General features: G+C 38.1%; 1 pseudogene; it reads left to right on the top strand.

Annotated features, from left to right (window-relative positions):
* Window positions 1-19,040, top strand: part of LOC132304718 (phytochrome E-like) — a 56,248-nt pseudogene extending 37,208 nt beyond the window's left edge.
* The last annotated feature ends 1,210 nt before the right edge of the window (window positions 19,041-20,250 follow it).

The following is a 20,250-nucleotide window of genomic DNA, read 5'->3' as shown; positions in this document are numbered from 1 at the left end:
GGTAGCGGGTTCCACATAGAAACGTCCGGTCCGAAAACAGAAAAATGGAAAAAAAAATCACCTTTCCATTTCAAGGAGTCTTGAACTCAATGAAATACCCCAAACAACTCTTCGGACACAACCGGCACACTCTATAGTGTCCGGTTCACAAAACGGCAAAAGACGAAAATGCCCTCGAAAAATGAAAAAATTTCAAAAATTGGAAAATGGCAAAAATTGGAAACATCACAATCTACCCTCCTTAAAGAGATTTTGTCCTCGAAATCTACTCTCCTTAAAAGAAGGAGGCCCATAGCCACACACTTTTTAAGAACACCTCACAAAACCTCGAGACTAAGAACTCAACAACCATATTGCCTTTAACACCGGCGCCAACAGGCAATCACACTCTGCCGCCAGAAAACCCAATGATCACCATCCTATGAGGGTACGCATCACTCGCAACATCATACACAAAACCCATTGAATTCAACACTCAACTTAAAACCAAAACTGGTCCCCGCTACACTGCTACATAAGGCTAGAAAGAAGAACGGTCACAAGACCCCTGAACATGACAACATCCTATCTCAACCCATCCCTTTAAAGGACACACAAGTCTCAGACAAGGAGCCCTATCCACCACACAATCAGACTCAAACTTAGATCTACACCTCTTAGTCAGACCAACATTTGCCGTCCAACATACAGCTATATGACTGCATAATCATACAACAATCACCAACCGGCAATCATTATACTGATTAACCTCAAGATAACTGGTTAATGAATCTCCTAAAAACTATATAATCATGAGTCACCAAAATAATAAAACAAATCATCCTGTACCCAAGTCACAAATTCTCAAAATAAGATCTTCAATAATCAAGTGGATTGGACGCTTGGTTCCACCTACACACCGCGTCACCCGAGACAACTTCCTGAATCCACACCATCATATTGACACAACACCCAATACCATACTCTTCACTATATATGACAACTTGAAACAATTATTGACCTTTGACTCGACATCGTGTTAAAGAGGGATTGATTCAGGAGAAATGGTTGGCTAGGTCATTCTCATCCTCAATCTGACCTCGACACAGATATCGTTCCTGTCTTCAAGTCCAAACCTTAAACACGGTCTCCTACAGTCCATAAAACAATTATGAGATCCACCCACTGTCCATCCATCGCTCGACATAACCTCAACAACTATACAGTCATACACCGGCTTTAAAATCCCAATCATACATTAATCACACCACTCCAAACAAGCTGGAAACAACATGGCACCAAACATCATAATCATCAACCAGCATAAAAGATCTCTAATCTCTTCATTACACCAATATCAGGTGAACGACTCATCATTACTCGATTCAAGTCTTACCTCATCAAAACACATACTACAACCATCTCATGCCTAAAACCTCAAAACCAAAGTCAATTATCCTATTATTCTTTAATGGAGTCCTACATTCAATCCCTCTAATCACGTAATTCTAAGGCAACATCGATACTTGTCCTCAAAGTGTTTCTCAATCAGACATCTATAAGATCATCCGAGTACATAACTTCCATCAGATCACCTAATCATCCTCAATTTGTCGTTCATGACACATTCCCTAGCCATCACCGCCAGTGCCAGACATCGCAAACACTGTCCCAATTTGGCAACTCGTGCCTTACACACCACCTATTGAGGACACTATCATAACAAACACCATAAAACCAAAGACTTCACCTCCCTCCGTGGAAGTGAGTCGACCTATTCAACCAAACCTTACCGGTAAACTCTAACAGTGCAACAAACTACACCCAGATCCGTTCATTTGCGGATGTATACAACACCTAGATGGAGGACAAGACATACGACAAATGACGTCCTTGCTAGGACTAGGACAAACAGAAAGGGCAACGACCCCGCTCTCACAAGGGATTGACAACTCGTACCCAAATGCACCTACACCCTATCACACACTACTCACTAATCGTTCAACCATGGACACCCGATCTTAATTGAGATGGGATGGACTGCCTACACATAAGGAGAAAAACCATACCCATACAGAACTACAAACTCAATTCCAGGTGACCTTGCCATTAATCGACCGTCACACACTATCAACACTTGAACCTCGCATACGATACACCGTGATACCTTTGCTAACCAAAACCAATTAGGTAAGAGCACCGATGCTCACAGCACACTAACACTAAAAACAATCACAGCCCTTCGGACACCACGTCCCGTTCTACCTAGATTCAGTCACTTCCAACAGACAACCTCAACACCATAAAATGACACTTTATTATCCATTTCATCTCTACCTGCCCAGGCGACACTGCCTTGATCACTGTGCACACAAAACCCGTGACCTCTGTCACAGCGACCCACTGACTTGTCAAAAGAAAAAGATGCCTATATGGCAACACTACTCACACTGGCTTTAAAGACTAAGCCGACCACAATCACCTCAACTGACGCACAATCCCACCACCTATCTGACAACTCACAATAAACAACTCGTAAACTCTAATCCACCCTTGGATCACATCTTAAACCATTTCGCTCATCAGTACTAAACACCGCACCATAACACCATAACATCTCTACTGCCACTCATTCCAATAACAGTTCAAGCTTATCATCCCACCTGACCATCAAACCACTATTAAGGGATTCTTCCTTACACATTTTTAAGATAATATCACCTTAACAATAAAATAAGCACCACTTTCAATCCTCCCCACAATGACCACTATTTACCACTAGAAAAGAACCTCTATACGGTAATGCCATGCCAACAATCCTCAAAACAAAATTGAACACCAAAAATCTATAATGCTTAACATCCAACTGTCTCCTTAAAACTATCAACGATGTAATCAATCACTAACGTTTAACTGGTTACTCAAACCACTCATTCTAAGGCAATTAACATGCCTAAATAATAAAACTTCATGCCTTAGGTTCAACATCATTACTTCTCATCATTCCCGTTCCTCAAAACACCCTTGGCCCTGATAAAAGTCAAATAGGGTTACCAATTAAATCTACAAGATCAACCTCATCCCGATCATTCTTGTCATCAGTCTACCCTTTTTCGAATCCTCAAACACCAAGTACTATCTCCTGATACTTCAAACATAACTTGAATTACAACTCCAGTCCACAACTTCTAATTTTCAAAAGATAACCCATTTGGTACACTATACCTATCATCTATCCCTCCATTCATAAATGACCAAACATACCGTTAACCACACACTGTCTACCCTATTGTGCAATCTTACACTACACAGCTACAAGTGATCAGAATACATCACTTTAAGACTCTCTCAATAACCCAAAAACCAGCTCATCAACCGAGCCATGCAATCAACTCACTAAGAGCCAATTACCTGCGACGCACTCCTGTAGTTTCCCAGAATGGGAATCACCTCTCAACTAACTGCAATCAACACACCTACCTATACCATACCAAAACACCCGTAATTCACATCTACAACTAATAGACTACATTCGTGACTCAAACAACCTTTGTCACACCTACCACAATCAGTTCGAAAAGAACCTCCACACCAAACCATGACCCAACTCACAAACACTAATCCCCTAAGGTCATACCCTTCTCCCATAAAACTCCCACTCACACACCTGACCCCCTCCCCCGGTCACAAAACCTATACACCGATGCATGAAACTCACACACGACACAACTACTGTGCTATGAAATACAAACCCATTCCAAAGTCATGCTCTAAGCACCACACAAGTGCAACAAGAAAAATCAAAATGACTACACACCAAATAACTCAATCCACGAGCTGAAAGACCAAACAATTCATTCGATGAGAACTGGCACCTAACAACTTTAGTGCAACCGAGCTCCTCCCCTACTCAGGTCAAAAGTCAAACAACCATCCCATGCTCGACTGCATATACACATAAGAATATAGGTATATACACAAGGCATACTTACATATATATAATAACCAAGGCATAACCCTTGACACAACCGTGTCCTGTCACATAAGTTTAAACAATGAATCTATTAAATTATTATGTGAGATTAAATGTCCCGTTCATTCTCATCATCACCTCATCATCATCTTATATAATACACACTTGCACAACCCATACTCAACTGTCTGTCACATAACAATGCACCACTTACATGCCATAACCCATACCTACAGCTTGCTATCTTATCACGTATAACGTGTTTTCAAATGCATTCCCATTTCATTTTCATAGTTAGATCATATAACTACTTCACATGCTTGGCATTTAATCATGTAAGCACTTAGCAAATAGGCATGCCTTCAAAACTGTAAACATATAAACAAGTAACAAGTAAATATGCTTCTCAAAACATTAAACACTTTAACAGTCAATACATCCAATTCAACACAAGTCCCACTTAGGTTAACCCTACCCGTTGACCTTAGGTTTTCGAACCTAAAGCTCTGATACCATTTTGTAATAACCCAAACCGGGGGTCCGGATCGCTAACCGGGTCTTTAACCAAACCTGAGGACACGCCAGGGGTAAAATGGTCATTTCACAATGCGAGAGGGTATCCAGCCTTAAGATAATCAAATGAGGTTTTAAATAGTCATTCTTAATCATTTCATGACACTCGGTATAGTTCTACGGTCACCGGATGTGATTTCCCAAAAGTACCCTTACCGGTTCAAGGTAATTTTTGACACTATTCCATTAAAATAATCATAACTCTCAACATGAATGGAATTTTGGGATAAGGTTGGTCTTATTAGAAAGGTAACTCAAAATCCTTGAAAATGGACTCAATACTATTTGGGTTTTGAACGAAGAAGTTATGACCATCCGAAGTTTGGTGATCAAAGCTGTCAACTAGCAAGACAATATGGGGCACTGGAGAACTTGAATCGGTTCAAGATGGGCAAAATGCTCATTCTAAAACCTTAGAACCCCCTTGAATTGGTTCAATGGGGCTGAACCGGTTTAAGATGCCCAGAACCTCTAATTCGCCTCAGAAAGCTTAAAAATGTGATCTTTTGCACTTTGGCTCAACCTTGGTGTAATACCCCTAATTTTAAAAGGATAGTCTCGGTATTTATTTATTATTTTTGTTGTATTTTTGCATGATTATTTGGTTTAATTGTTTTATTTAATTGTTTACCTGTGTGACGTGTATTTAATTGGTATCTATTTATTTGTTTAAATTGCATTTTATTGCATTTTATTTTATTTAATTGATTATTAAAGGTTTTAATTTAGGAAGTAATTTAGGAAGTATTTTAATTAACTATTTTATTTTCATAATTGAGGGTTTAGTTTCTTTAGCCGACACAGGATTTAATTAAGTTCTATGGGCCGGTTAGGATTTGGTTAGGGCTCTAACTAATTTAGGGTTTTGGTATAACTCTATAAATATATGGGTATACGTTTGCCGAGGGTTTCTAAAACCCTATTCACCATATTCCGGTATACAGTAAAGAGAGAAGTTGAGAGAAAAGAGCGTCGTAACGGTCTGTCAAGGAGAATAACAGAGAGGACCAAGGGAGGTGTTTGGTGGATTAGATCAGAACCAGAGGAGGCTAGAAGGTAATCAGTGGTTGCCGGAAAGCTTAGAACAACGGCGTCAAGGTTCTGTTTATAAAACTGTACAGGCAAGTTCTTATCTTCCTCCTTCCCTTTGATTTGTGTTCTGTGCACCTGGACATCTCTAGGAGATTAATTGGCCTTAAACTGAACCATGCATGTTTTATATATGTTTTACTTGATCGCTTTATCTGTGAAATTTATTTACAAAACAATTATAGCACGTATGTTTTCTTGACTCTGTTTTGGCGTAACGTCTTACTGGTTTAATTTTTATTTGGAATCTTACTGAAATCAACCGGGGTCTGATTGGATACTAGATGTAATTTAAGACTTCAAATTTAAAATTGGAGGAAGAACAGAGGGGTTGGGATAAAACTGATCTTGCAATTTAGTTTCAGTGCCGTTCTTCAATAACGCTAGTTTAAATGGCCTGATTAAACTCTGTAATTGCTTTCAAAACTATTGTAAACAATCTTGGGGAATGCTTCTAGACTAAATTACGAGTCCTAAGATTAGTTTTAGAGACCAACAGAGTGGTTGGATTTGATCAGAGAAGGAGCGGACGGACTGAAACGAAGCAACGGGGACAAGGCTCTCAGAGGAGGTGAGAGCCGGCTCCATAGTAGTGGGAGCCGGCTCCCACAACAAAGTAGAGCCGGCTCTAAGAAGTCCTAGAGCCGGCTCTAGGCTGGAAAAGAGCCTGCTCCAAATTCTGGAGCAGGCTCCCTTGGTATTTTTGGTTTATTTTACGATTTTTTTTTTTTAATTTTCTACATACTATGTTCACTGTTGGAGCATGGAGACTGTTTGAATGAATTTGGAACTTTACAGAGGGATCAAGGAATGAATTTTGAGTGTTATTAAGACCCTAAATTGAGTAAAGTTTAATTCTAAGTTGTCGGGACAAACAGTGTAAAAATTAAGGCACTTAACAAATGGAAGTTGAATTAATTGTTGAATTAAAATTCAGCAATTTGATGGAACATAATGTGTTTATAAAACTTGTTGTAGAGTGCATTCAAGTGCATGATAAGGTCATTTAATTATTAATTTTGATCTATGCATGCTTAGGAGGCTAGTTGCTGAATTATTAAATTGTTTACTGCAACTATATGGTTAAATGCTTGGATTTAAATTACTGAAGCTTTAAATATTTTTCTGCAATTGTTTGGATGGTAGTTTTTGGTCTGTAAATTATTGAACTGTTATATATGTGGTAATTTACATGAATATGGAGGATGGTATGTACCGGTATGGGACGGTGACATACTAGGGACAGTTTAGCTCAAAACGTATAAACCTAACCTAATGGATTAATGGAATGGATTGAAAGATATCGAATCCTAATTGTGACTAAGTCAGATCAGCTGTAAACAAGTTGGATGACTTCCTGGATTAACGGATGGTAGTTAAGTCATATCAACTGAATAAGTTGAATGACTAACTAGTTGGTTTATTGTATGACAGTTTAATAAATAGTTGAACTGCATGCCCTGGATTTGGACGGACTTTATATATATGGTTATGGTACCACGAGTTGAGCTTGAGTCTCAAACTCGTTGGTTAGGGTGCGTATATGCAGTGGATGCGTAGCTGGTTATAATAGGTTGAGGTGTACCCTGTTAGGTCTAGGTACTCATGCCCACCTTTGGGTGCGTATTCGCATGTTGCCTTCTATTCAGGTTGAGACCCCTATTATAGACTGGTGAATGTCCCTTAGTGTGGATATATTTATACGTATGGACTAGATAGATATTGTGAGGTGTCTACGGTGTATCTGCGTATCGGGTCACTGTATGGATTGCAGTTAGATTAGAACTTGCTCGTGGGTCTGACCCACTCCTTTATTATTCTTTTCAGGTACAGGACGGTTCCAGCCTTAGAGCTTGATCGTGCTTGTCGAGGACAGTTTCACCTTCATCTGATTACGTAGGACTTCTCTCGATATTTCTAGCATTATCTATTTTCAGTTTTCAGTTTCAGTTGAACTTTTGGTTAGGGGTCCATCAGTGGATTCCCAAGTTGTAACCTTGAAGTTTTGGAGGATTGGATTTTCAATTTTCAGTTATACATGGAGGATTTTATAATTAATGTTACTTTCGGTTTTATTCCATCACTTTTGTTTCATTTTGTCATCTGTGTTCGCTTTAACATACTTTAATTGTTTAATATTCCCTCGGGTTTGGGCCTGGGCCTGATCAACCCGTGTCTCGGATCCGAGGGGTATCACACTTGGTCCCCTGGTGACCTAATTCAAAGCCCAAACTTGTCCCAAATCTTCATTTAATGATGAAATTAACATTACCAAGTGGTTATTAAATCGAATAAGACCATATACGAATTCGATATATCATTAAAATTAAGTAAAACCGTCATACATTAAAAATGTGGCCTTAATGCCTTACATGGGTCTTGAAATCATAATGTGACCGCAAAATACAAATGAGTGGTCTCAAAACCATTTCAAACCATGGAGGTGATACAAAATGTTCCTTAATATTATATACAACAATTAGGAGTATGATACACATCAAGTACGAAAGCCCAAGTTCGTCAACCCGACTAAACAGGTAGTGGATTGTCATCCGCCACTTCCTTGCCTAGACCTGAAAAATATTAATAATAAAGGGGTGAGCACAAAACTCAGTAGAAGGTACCTAAGACACACTTCTTGTGACCCCGTGAATCCACGTATAGAATAGAAAACAAGTGAACGGGATCATGCAACTCCGGAGATGTAAACCATAACCACGACATCTATTATAAACACCATTGTCATCCAAGTCACAATTACAACATGTATGCCAATGAAGTGCAATGCCATGCTCATGTCACTCCCCATTTTCGAACAAAACCATTCCATCGCATCAAATCGTTAATGCAACCCGACCCATAGAACCTCTATGGCGTCACGAGGAGAGGGTTGGCTAGCAATCCCCGACCACATGGCACCTCCATGGCGTCGTATGGTATAGGTAGCTCAACCTTCCTCTAGGTTACATTAATACCACAGACCACTAGGCGCCTCCTAGGCGTCCGGTTTTCACAATACTTTTCAAAACACCTTTAACACCACGGATCACTAGGCACCTTCTAGGCATCCGGGTTTTTCGCAACACTTTTCAGAATAATTTCCCAAAGAAAGCAAGTTCTTATTTTTACTCTTCAAAACATTTTCCCTTTTTCTTTCCCAATGGAATGCATGAATGTATCATACCTAACACAATCATGCCAATGTATATAATTTCCATCCTATGCAAATCAACAACTTCATACAACAAGCCTTGGGGAAATCTAAAAAATAAATAACATACTTCCATATCATAACATCTAACATTTTTCACACCATAGGTAAATAATATTATCAATTAGGCATGATCTTTCATATAATTTCTAACTAACACATAATCACATGATTTACAAAATTTATATAGCATGGTTCACACTTTCAAGTCATGAATTTTAGCAACAAAGGTACAAGGAGCACAATTAATCACTAATTAAGCATGGTTTGTCATCATATATACCAAACAACACACGGTCACAACTTTGGTATAACATATACACAATATAGCATGAAATTTCTATAAGATTAACCATGCTAACCATAAATTAAGGTAATTAATTCAGAAAAACTTAAGAAATTATGAATTAGAAAACCCTTACCTCAAATTAAGCAAAAACCCCCAATTGTGCCCTAGATCCCAAACCTCCTAGAGTGCACCAAACACGAAATTGCTTCGATCAAATCGAAGCCCTCGATACGTTCTTTAATTTGCTGTAAATGACACTCAAAATCTCAAATTGATAAGAGAAAGATCTAAGATTGAAATTTGAAGGAAAAAGAAAAAAGAAAAAGGAAATTATGAGGGAGATAGAGAGACTTGCGGGAGTGAGAGAATTGAGAGGCCAAATGGTCTCTAGACCACTTATTGTGGTTGTGGGCCCCATCTTAAATTTTATTTTCTTTTTCCTTTTATTTTATTTTCAGTTTACACCAACTACATACATACATACACATATAAATACACATTCAATTTGCAATCACTTAAAACACAATAAATAAGAATAAATATGATGCAAATGGACCCAATCAAAATACTTGTATGCTACAATTCCGGTAGCGGGTTCCACACGTAACCGTCTGGTCCGAAAACAGAAAAATGAAAAAAAAAACTACATTTGCATTTCAAGGAGTCTTGAACTCAATGAAAAACCCCAAACAACTCTTTGGACACAACTTGCACACTCCACAGTGTTCGGTTCACAAAACGGCAAAAGACGAAAATACTTTCGAAAAATCAGAAAATTTCAAAAATTGGAAAATAGCAAAAATTGGAAATATCACATAGGCTGCGGCGGTGGAGGTGGCGGCAATGCCAGGGTAGGTGGTGGAAGTGGTCCATTCCCTTTCTCTTCCATATTTTATATATTGAGTTTTATGATTTAATGATTTTGCTCGTCTTTGAATTCATTTTCATGCACACACAAACAAATAAACATATTTTGAGAATACAACATTCCTTTGCAATTAGATTACACACGCATACAAATAAACATATTTTGAGAGTGCAACATTCCTTTTTTAATTAGATTATTCAGTAAGTAGTTGTTTCACATACATAAATTAATTGCAAGGTTGAGAAAGGGATGATTGTGCATTAATTTTAGCTCCACAGGACAAAGCACCGACAGTCTGACCAAAACAGGTTACCCCGCTGCAGATTTACTAGGTGATGCTGTTTGTGGCATGGCTATGGCACGAATTACTACCAAAGATTTCTTATTTTGGTTCAGGTCTCACACAGCAAAGGAAGTCAAATGGGGATGAGCTAGGAATCATCCAGAGGATAAAGACGACGGAGCAAGAATGCACCCGAAAACTTCATTCCATGCTTTTCTTGAGTTGGCTAAAAGCAGAAGTTTGCCTTGGGAGGTTTCGAAAATTAATGCCATTCACTCTTTGCAGCTAATCATTAGAGATTTGTTTCAAACGATTAAAGGCAAAGGTTCAAAGGCAATAACAGATGCTCAACCGAATGATCCTGAGGTGCAGTGGATGGATGAACTTTGTTCCGTTACAGGTGAAATGGTCAGATTAATTGAGACAGCAGCAGTTCCTATTTTTGGGGTTGATTCATCTGGTTCCATCGATGGATGGAACTCAAAAATTGCTGAATTGACGGGATTACAAGCTAGCGAAGCAATGGGGAAGTCCCTGGTGAATGAAGTCATTCATGAGGACTCGCGTGGTGTTGTTGAAAACCTTATTTTCAGAGCTTTGCTAGGTAAATTAATCTCTATTTTCATGCTCATAAAATATTTTATATTCAATTTCTAGCAGAGTTGTCTGAGGTTATCCAACCCAGCGACTACATAAATGATCAAGATTCTCATTTGTCATTACCACTTAGAACACCATCTAATCCATGCATCCTCTTTTATGGTTAACTTTGTACAAGTTTTTCAGAAGTAGTGAAACTGTGAAACCTTATTTTACCAATGGTCACGGAATAAGTTTACAACAGATACTAGAAAATATTAGATATACCAATGACTCTCTCTTTGAATGGTCTAAGGAAACGACACATTTACTCCATGATCTGGTGTCATCCTTTAATTACATTCAATGAATTATGGAGAGAACTCAAACTTCGGTTTTCCTTATATATTTTCCCTGACAATGAAGTTTTTAATTTAGTTATATTCAATCCACAGGTCAAGAAGACAAAAATGTTAAAACAAAAATGCGGAAATCTAGCTTGGAGCAGTAGAGCTCAGTTGTACACATTGTGGCCAATGCCTGCACAAGTAGGGACTACACGAACAACATTATTGGGGTGTGCTTTGTGGGTGAAGACATCACATCTGAAAACGTTGTAATGGATAAATTTACTCGTTTGCAAGGGGATTTTAAAGCTATCATACAAAATCTTAGCCCACTAATTCCTCCAATTTTTGCTTTAGACGAGAATGGCCGCTGTTTTGAATGAAATGCCGCCATGGAAAAGCTAACTGGTTGGATGAGACAGGATACTGTTGGGAAAATGCTTCCTTCAGAAATTTTTGGAGGTATCTGTCGGCTGAAAAGTCAAGAGGCACTCACTCAATTCACTATTCTTCTCTATCGAGGGATTAGTGGTCATGATACCGACAAGTTCCCATTTGGGTTTTTCAATAGGAATGGAAAATTAGTGGAAGTAATGCTGATTGCGAATAAGAGAACTGATGAAAGTGGTAACGTAATTGGGTGTTTCTGCTTGTGGTGCCTGACCTGCAAGATGCCTTTGGAAACAGACAAGAGGACAAAGTGTTCCTTTTGAAACATAAAGAGTTTGGCTTATATTCGACAACAGATGAAAAATCCACTTAATGGTATTTGGTTCATCCACAAACTCCTGGAAAGTACAGCTATTTCAGAACATCAGAAGTAATTTCTTGAGAGTAGTGATGCCTTTGAAAGACAGATAATTTCATCTAGGAATGATAGAGGAGGGGTAAATTTTTTTTTTTTCCTTTCATGTATACTTTCTCTTTAACATTGTTTTTTCCCTAGTTCTATGCGATTTTCTATTACATCATATGAATTTGTTTGCATTAAATAGAACAAACTGAAACTTCCCAGAACAGTGATCACGGAAATTTTTTTTTATTTTTTATTTTTTATTTTTTTGCATTAAATTGGACAAAATTCCCATCTATGCTGGAATTTTGGATTAGTTTTTGAGGCATTATCCATCAATTTTCAATTTTGTCATCTTCTTATTGTATTGATTTCTAATTCATTTCAAAGGAGTGTTCATGTGTTTTTGGAAACCAGACAACTATATGCCTGCTCTAACCATGTAAGAGTTAATTTCATTTTGTTTTTATCTTTAGAAAATGACTGGCTCTTGGGATTACCTTTTGCGTTTGTTTTCTGTGCATAATAATCCCTTTCATTTCATGCAATTTACATAATAATCATCAAGAGAAAAGTTTTTAATAGTAATTGCAGTGATTTAAAATTAGTGTATTACTCTATTTTTGGTTCAAGCAGGAAGGTGGATCTGAAAATGGAGGAGTTTGTCCTCGGGAATGTAATAGATGCCATTGTTAGTCAAGTAATGATATTGTTGAATGAGGGAAATCTACAACTATTTCATGAGATCCCCAAAGAAATTAGAAAACTTTCTCTACTTGGCGACCAGATGAGGCTTCAGCTGCTATTATCAGATTTCTCGATTAATACAGTGCATCATACACCTTCAGATGGCTGGGTAAATATTGGGGTTTCACCTAGTTCGAAGCTGATACATGATGGGAGTTTATCCATTTGCAGCTCAGGTACCTTGGTTATTAATATGTTCATCTTCTGAATGTGGACTTTATCCCGATAATGAAATAAACCTTTAAACCTAATAATATAAATAAATCTTTGAATTTATTGATCATGGTATAGCTATTTTGTTAATGTTAGTGATAGGTATAACTTACGGAAAGAAAAAAAATATATATTTTATATGCACTCTGAGGCGCTCTGGACTTCAGAATCTTTACAATGGCCGTTCTGATGCTCTCCCTCCATCCATTTTTTGCTCATGTAGGTGCATTTCCTATTTTTATGGCCACTGAAACTTGATTCATGTGATGTATTTTAGGTGTTGGGAGAGAGAGTAATAAACAAATATAGCGGAATAACTCTACTCCCTATATGCAAGCAAATATAGTATATCTCTACTTTTATATGTGCTGAAAATAATAGGAAAAAAAAAAAAAAAAAAAACAATCACACCAAGCCATAAGAACACAAGTAATTTTTTACGTGGAAAATTTTCCCAATGTGAGGAACAAAAACCATGGGACCTAGTCCAGTTGAAACCTCCACTATCAACCAAATAATGGGTACACAAAGTCTTCTCTAATCGCAATTAGAGGTTACAATACATCTCATCAAGATATTAACAATCTTGGCAAAAACAAAGAGAATTGGATAGAAAAATACCAAAATCCGGTTACTGTTCATGGGCACGAATCACTGTTCTCGAGCTCAAAATTCGATCTTCACCGTTTAGATTTTAACTCATTGAGTCCTTAACCTCTCCTCCAAATTTCAACTCGATCGGACCACGGACGAAGCGGGATCGGACGTTTGATGAAATCTGGGCAGAATAGAAAAAACCTTCGTTTTTCTTTTTTTTTCTCTTGTGAAAAAAAACGGCTGATCTCTCTCCCTTTTTATTCTGACTTCCTTAGGGTTATTTACCCTAAAGAGCTGGGCTTTGGGCTTTAATAAAACCCACTTGGGCTTTCCTCCATATAGAAGGAAATAAACCTAACAAATCTCTCCCCTTCCGACTATTTGGAGGGAATCGCCATTCTGGCGATCGAACAACAAACTTCAAGCTCTCTCTTGGTAGGGTCTTTATCAACATATCAAAACCATTATCATCAGTGTGAACCTTCTCAAGTTCAAGTAACTTATTGTTCAAAGCATCTCTGATCCAAAGATATCGTACATCAATGTGCTTAAATCTTGCATGAAAATTGGAATTCTTAGCAAGATGAATAGCACTTTGGCTATCACAAAACAACACATACCTCTGCTGTTTGAAACCAAGTTCTCTCAAGAACTTCTTTTCCCATAGCAACTCTTTAGTCGCTTTCGTTGCTGCAATAAACTCTGCCTCTGTCGTAGAAAGAGCAATACACTTTTGAAGTCTTGATTGCCAACTTACAGCCCCACTTGCAAAAGTGATCAAATAACTCAAAGTAGATTTACGAGTATCCACATCCTCTGCCATATCTGTATCTGTGTAGCCAACTAACAATGGTTGTCCGTTTCCCAAACCAAGTCTCAAACGAGAAGTGCCTCGAAGATACCTCATGATCCACTTTACTGCATTCTAATGTTCTCTTCCCGGATTTGACAAGAATCGGCTAACTACACTAACTGCATTGGCTATATCTAGTCTTGTGCAAATCATTGCATACATCAAATTTCCTACTACTGAGGTAGAAGGAACTCTTTCCATGTCTTCCTTTTTCTTATCTGTAGAAGGACATTGCTTTGTACTCAGTCTGAAGTGGTTAGCAAGAGGAGAGCTAACCACTTTAGTGTTGTCCATATTAAACCTCTGAAGCACTTTTTCAATGTACTCCTCCTGTGACAAATATAACTTCTTGGCACTCCTATCACGATTGATTCTTATGCCAAGAATTTTCTTTTCTAGCCCCAAATCCTTCATAGCAAATGACTTACTCAATTGCTTCTTCAACTGGTCAATCCTTGAAGCATTCATGCCAACAATCAACATGTCATCCACATAAAGCAGTAGAATAATAAAATCATCATCAGTGAATTTTTTAACAAATACACAGTGATCAGAAGTTGTCTTCTTGTAGCCTTGTTCTCTCATAATAGACTCAGACTTCTTATGCCACTGTCTCGGTGCTTGTTTCAAACTATATAGGCTTTTCTTCAGTTTGCACACATAATCCTTTTTCCCTTTCACTTTGAAACCCTCTGGCTGTTTCATATAAATCTCTTCCTCCAAATCACCATGAAGGAAAGCAGTTTTCACATCCATTTGCTCAACTTCCAAGTCAAGACTAGCTACTAGGCCGAGTGCTATACGGATCGATGACATCTTTACGACTGGAGAGAAGATCTCATCAAAGTTAATACCTTTTTCTCTTACCGAACCCTTTGACAACCAATCTAGCTTTGTATCGTGGCTGTGAAGAGAAACCATTTGGTTTCTTCCTGTAAATCCACTTGTTTTCCAAAGCTATTTTTCCTTTAGGTAGCTTCACTAACTCAAAAGTGTGATTATCATACAATGACTGTATCTTATCTTGCATGGCCTCAACCCACTTTGTCTTGTGTTCATCTTCTATGGCTTCTGTAAAACACTGGGGCTCTCACCTGTCAATCAATAACACATACTGCTTTGCTGAATACCAAGTGGAAGGACGTCGGTCTTTGGGAGACTTCCTGGATGGAATCTCTGGTGGAATTTCTGGAGTTGTCAACTGCTCATCAGTCTCAACATCTCCTTGAACCTGTAGGGGAACATCCACATCACCTATACACTGGTGGTCATCTTGAACATCATTCTCAACCTGAGATGGCAGATTATTCAGAGGAGCTGGATCTACATCAGTCAAGATATCACCTTGCTGAGACATAGATTTCTCTGCTTTCTCAATATCCTGAATCGTCTGATCTTCTACAAACACGAAATCTCTGCTTCTCACAATTTTCTTCTTAACTGGATCATAAAGCTTGTACCCAAACTCATCTTGGCCATAGCCAAAGAATATACATTGTCGCGTTTTCACATCAAGTTTAGACCTTTCATCTTTTGGAATATGCACAAATGCTTTATACCCAAAAACACGAAGATGATTATAGGAGATATCTTTATCTGTCCAAACTCGGTCTGGCATATCAAACTATAGTGGAACACATGGTGTAAGATTTAACACATGAACAACTGTGTTCAATGCCTCCCCCCAAAAGGATTTTGGCAACTAGGCTTGTAAAAGCAAACATCTCACTTTCTCAACCAGTGTCATGTTTATCCTTTCTGCTATGCCATTCAACTAAGGAGTTTTAGGAATTGTCTTTTGATGCCAGATACCCTACTGTCTACAATACTCATCAAAAGGACCAGAATACTCTCCGCCGTTATTAGTACAAATGCATCTCAGTTTCTTCCTAGTCTGTCTCTCAACTAGGGCTTGGAATTGCTTGAATACTGCCAACACTTAGTCTTTTGAATTCAAGGTATATACCCACAACTTCCTGGAATGGTCATCTATGAAAGTCACAAAGTATCTAGAGCCACCAAGTGTTCTCATCTTCATAGGGCCACACACATTTGAATGTACCAAATCCAGTATCTCTGACTTTCTCGAATGAGGGGAATTCTTGAAGGAGACTCTGCTCTGCTTCCCTGACAAACAATGAGTACACTTTTTCAGAAGTGTACTTTTCAATCCACATAATAGACTTTTCTTTTTTAGTAGAGCTAATCCTTTCTCACTCATGTGAGCCAGTCTCTTGTGCCACAACTCTGTTGTATCATTATCCTCCATCGCATTAACAATGTCGGTGGAGATCTTTGCTTGCAGAATGTACAGTGCAGAGTGCTTGATGCATCGAGCCACAACCCTAGCACCCCTAGTGAGCTTACACTGACCATCACTGAAAGTGCTATAATACCCTTCATCATCAAGTTTACTTGCAGAAATCAAATTCAAACGAATGTCAGGAACATGCTTTACATCTCTGAGAACTAACTTCGTGCCATTATTTGTCTTCAGATATACATCCCCAATTCCAATGGCTTAAACCAAGCCATCGTTGCCCATCTTTACTGTTCTAAAATTACCAGATTTATAAGATGTAAAGAAATCCTTCCGAGATGTAGCATGAATTGAGGCACCACTGTCAATCACCCAACTGGTCTCATGGTATGCAACATTTATCGTCTCATCATCATAAACAATGAGGAAGTCTGCAAGAGTGGTGGTAGCAACTTTGTCATCACCATCTTTGTCATCTCCATTCTTCGTTCCCTTCCCTTTCTCATTATTGTTTTCTTTCTTCAATTGCCTGCAATATTTCTTAATGTGTCCCTTTTTCCCGTAATAATAACACTCAACATTTGCAAACTTGTTGGACTTGCTTCTGTTGTTATCTCTGTTCTTCGAACCTCTGCTCTTACTTCTCCCCCTCTTTTCTGTAACCAAGATCTCTGACTGTGAAGAGGATCCCTGTGTTTTTCTTCTCATCTCTTCATTTAGCAAACAACTCTTGGCCATATCCATTGTGATTACACCTTTTGGAGCGAAGTTAGACAATGAAGTTTTGAGTGTCTCCTACGAGTTCGGTAATGAACCAAGCAACCATAACCCTTGTATCTCATCATCAAACTTAATACCCATTCCAGCCAACTGATTAATAATTCCTTAGAATATATTCAGGTGATCAGATAAAGGAGTCCCGTCCTGGTATCTTAAAGCCATCATCTGCTTAATCAAAAACAATATATTATTTCCAGTCTTTCTAGCATATAGCTGTTCAAGCTTACTCCATAGAGAACGTGCATTTATCTCTCCACTAATATGGTTCAAAACATTATCATCTACCCACTGCCTCATATACCCACACACCTGTAAATGTAACAAAGTCCATTCCACAACAGTCTTATTTTCTGGTTTTTCAACACTAAACACCGGTAGGTAATAATCTTTCACATAAAGAAGATCCTCCATTTTTCCTTTCCATATGTGATAATTTGAACCATTGAGATTAATCATTCTACTCGTATTTGCTTACATAACTCAAACTGTCAACCTGGAGCTCTGATACCACTTTGTTGGGAGAGATAACAATAAACAAATATAGCGGAATAACTCTTCTCCCTATATGCAAGCCACAAGAACACAAGCAATTTTTTACGTAGAAAATTTCCCCAATGTGAGAAACAAAAACCATGAGACCTAGTCCAGTTGAAACCTCCACTATCAATCAAATAATGGGTACACAAAGTCTTTTCTAATCGCAATTAGAGGCTACAATACATTTCATTAAGATATCAACAATGTTGGCAAAAACAAAGAGAATTGGAGAGAAAAATACCAAAACCCAGAAACTGTTCATTGGCACGAAACACTGTTCTCGAGCTCAAAATCTGATCTCCACCGTTCAGATTTTAACTCATTGAGTCCTAAACCTCTCCTTCAAATTTCAGCTCGATCGGACCACGGACGAAGCGGGATCGGACGTTTGATGAAATCTGGGCAGAATAGAAAAAACCTGCGTTTTTCTTTTCTTTTTTTTTCTCTTGTGAAAAAAACGGTTGATCTCTCTCCCCTTTTATTCTGACTTCCTTAGGGTTATTTACCCTAAAGAGCTGGGCTTTGGGCTTTAATAAAACCCACTTGGGCTTTCCTCCATATAAAAGGAAATAAACCCAACATTAGGAAGTATGAGCTCATGCTTCTTTAGCTCTGCATAGTTTCACAAATTCACTTTACTAAGTGAAGCTTCATTGAAGCACCCATGCATTTACCGAAACACCCTCTGAAGCCTGCAAAACTAGCATCCTTCTCTTTCTATACACCAAAACCTGCACAGATCAATTCATGAGATGTTGACATTCTTATTACAAACAAAAGCACTTCGACTGATAGCTCTTTTGATTAATATTTTCTTTTTCCTTTTCATTATTGTAGAATTGCTCACTCGGGACAAGGTCTTCCTTCTGCTCTCATCAGAGAGATGTTTGAAGGTGAAAAACAGTGGACTATAAAGGAAGGCGTTGGCCTAAATGCGTCCCTAAAACTTCTCAATAGGATGAATGGTCACATCCGCTACATCAGAGAGGATAAAAAATGTTATTTTATTGTAGAACTTGAACTTCAAACAAGGGAATCGAGACAGGTGGATGCAAGCCAAATGAGCTGACTTCTCCTCTAGAACTTATACAGAACGAATTAAACGTGTATACAAGTAGAGTGACCTAACTTTTTATCCAGAACTTTTATTTTTGATATTAAGAGTCTGTTTCAAGTAAGTTGTTCTACATAGAACTGTCTATCCTACTCGAAATCCCATAAGCATTTCCTGGTAAATCAAAATTTTGGTGGTTGTTAAATATCCTTCCTCATGTGCAGATTTAGTTTTATGTATTATGCCTTGCGTTTTGTGGTTCAATCCCTTTCCTTATATATTATGACCAACTCTGTGTTAAGTTGTATGTGTGAATATGTAAATATTTACTTGAACAATGTACAAAGAAACCTATATTTGGAATTTTTTTTTTTACTAATTGGTGAACTGGACTTGTAAATTTACTGTCACGCCCCGCAAATTCTAACACAAAACTTGTCTTATACTAAAACTTGGTACGTGACTCACATCATTCATCCACCATAATCCATGATAAAATCAGTAAGAAAACATTTTATTAAAAAATCCATCAATCCAAAGGAAATCTGTTACATCCACAACTAATTTAAAATTCCACCAACAAAGTGATTTTTTATTACAAAGTGTTTACTAAGAAACAATAATAAAATCATAATGTAGAAATCCGGAAATCTCCTTTTCTCACTGAGCCTCCTTTGCAAGTTAAGTCCATGTGCACCTGAAAGTAATAAAGGGGTGAGCTCACAAGCTCAGCAAGAAATTACTAAACACTATCATCGTTCTGCAAGTCAATCCTTACTTATAATCCGTATATAAATACATATACAAGTGACTACGAAATATCCACTAATCATCGTCATTCTATAACATTAACTCAAACTATGAGCTTGTAACCCATCTAGTATTTAAATTACTAAAATTCCCACTTACCTCACATGAGCCCCTGGCTCCCCTCAACCAATTGGTGTTCTAATGCCAATACCTCACATAAGCCCTTGGCTCTACTCCGAATAAATGGTGTAAATTGCATAGTCCCTGACCACCAAATACACACATGTGGCTGGGTTATACGTCTACTCACCCAGATGGCCCCTGACCACGTCCACATACTAAGGGCACCTTTAGCCCAATGGCCATAACAAAAGAGTAATTTCACTCTCGAAAATAGTCCCTGACTGCGCTCAATAAACTTATCACTGGGTAAGTCTCAGACTACCGCTTCAACTAGTTTAATCATTTCAGTTAA

The sequence above is a fragment of the Cornus florida genome, unplaced genomic scaffold (genome assembly GCF_030987335.1).
Source record: "Cornus florida cultivar Cherokee Brave unplaced genomic scaffold, ASM3098733v1 CherokeeBrave_3.0.0_Hap2_Chr04, whole genome shotgun sequence".
NCBI classification, from domain to species: domain Eukaryota; kingdom Viridiplantae; phylum Streptophyta; class Magnoliopsida; order Cornales; family Cornaceae; genus Cornus; species Cornus florida.
This window is presented reverse-complemented; position numbering and strand designations above follow the sequence as displayed.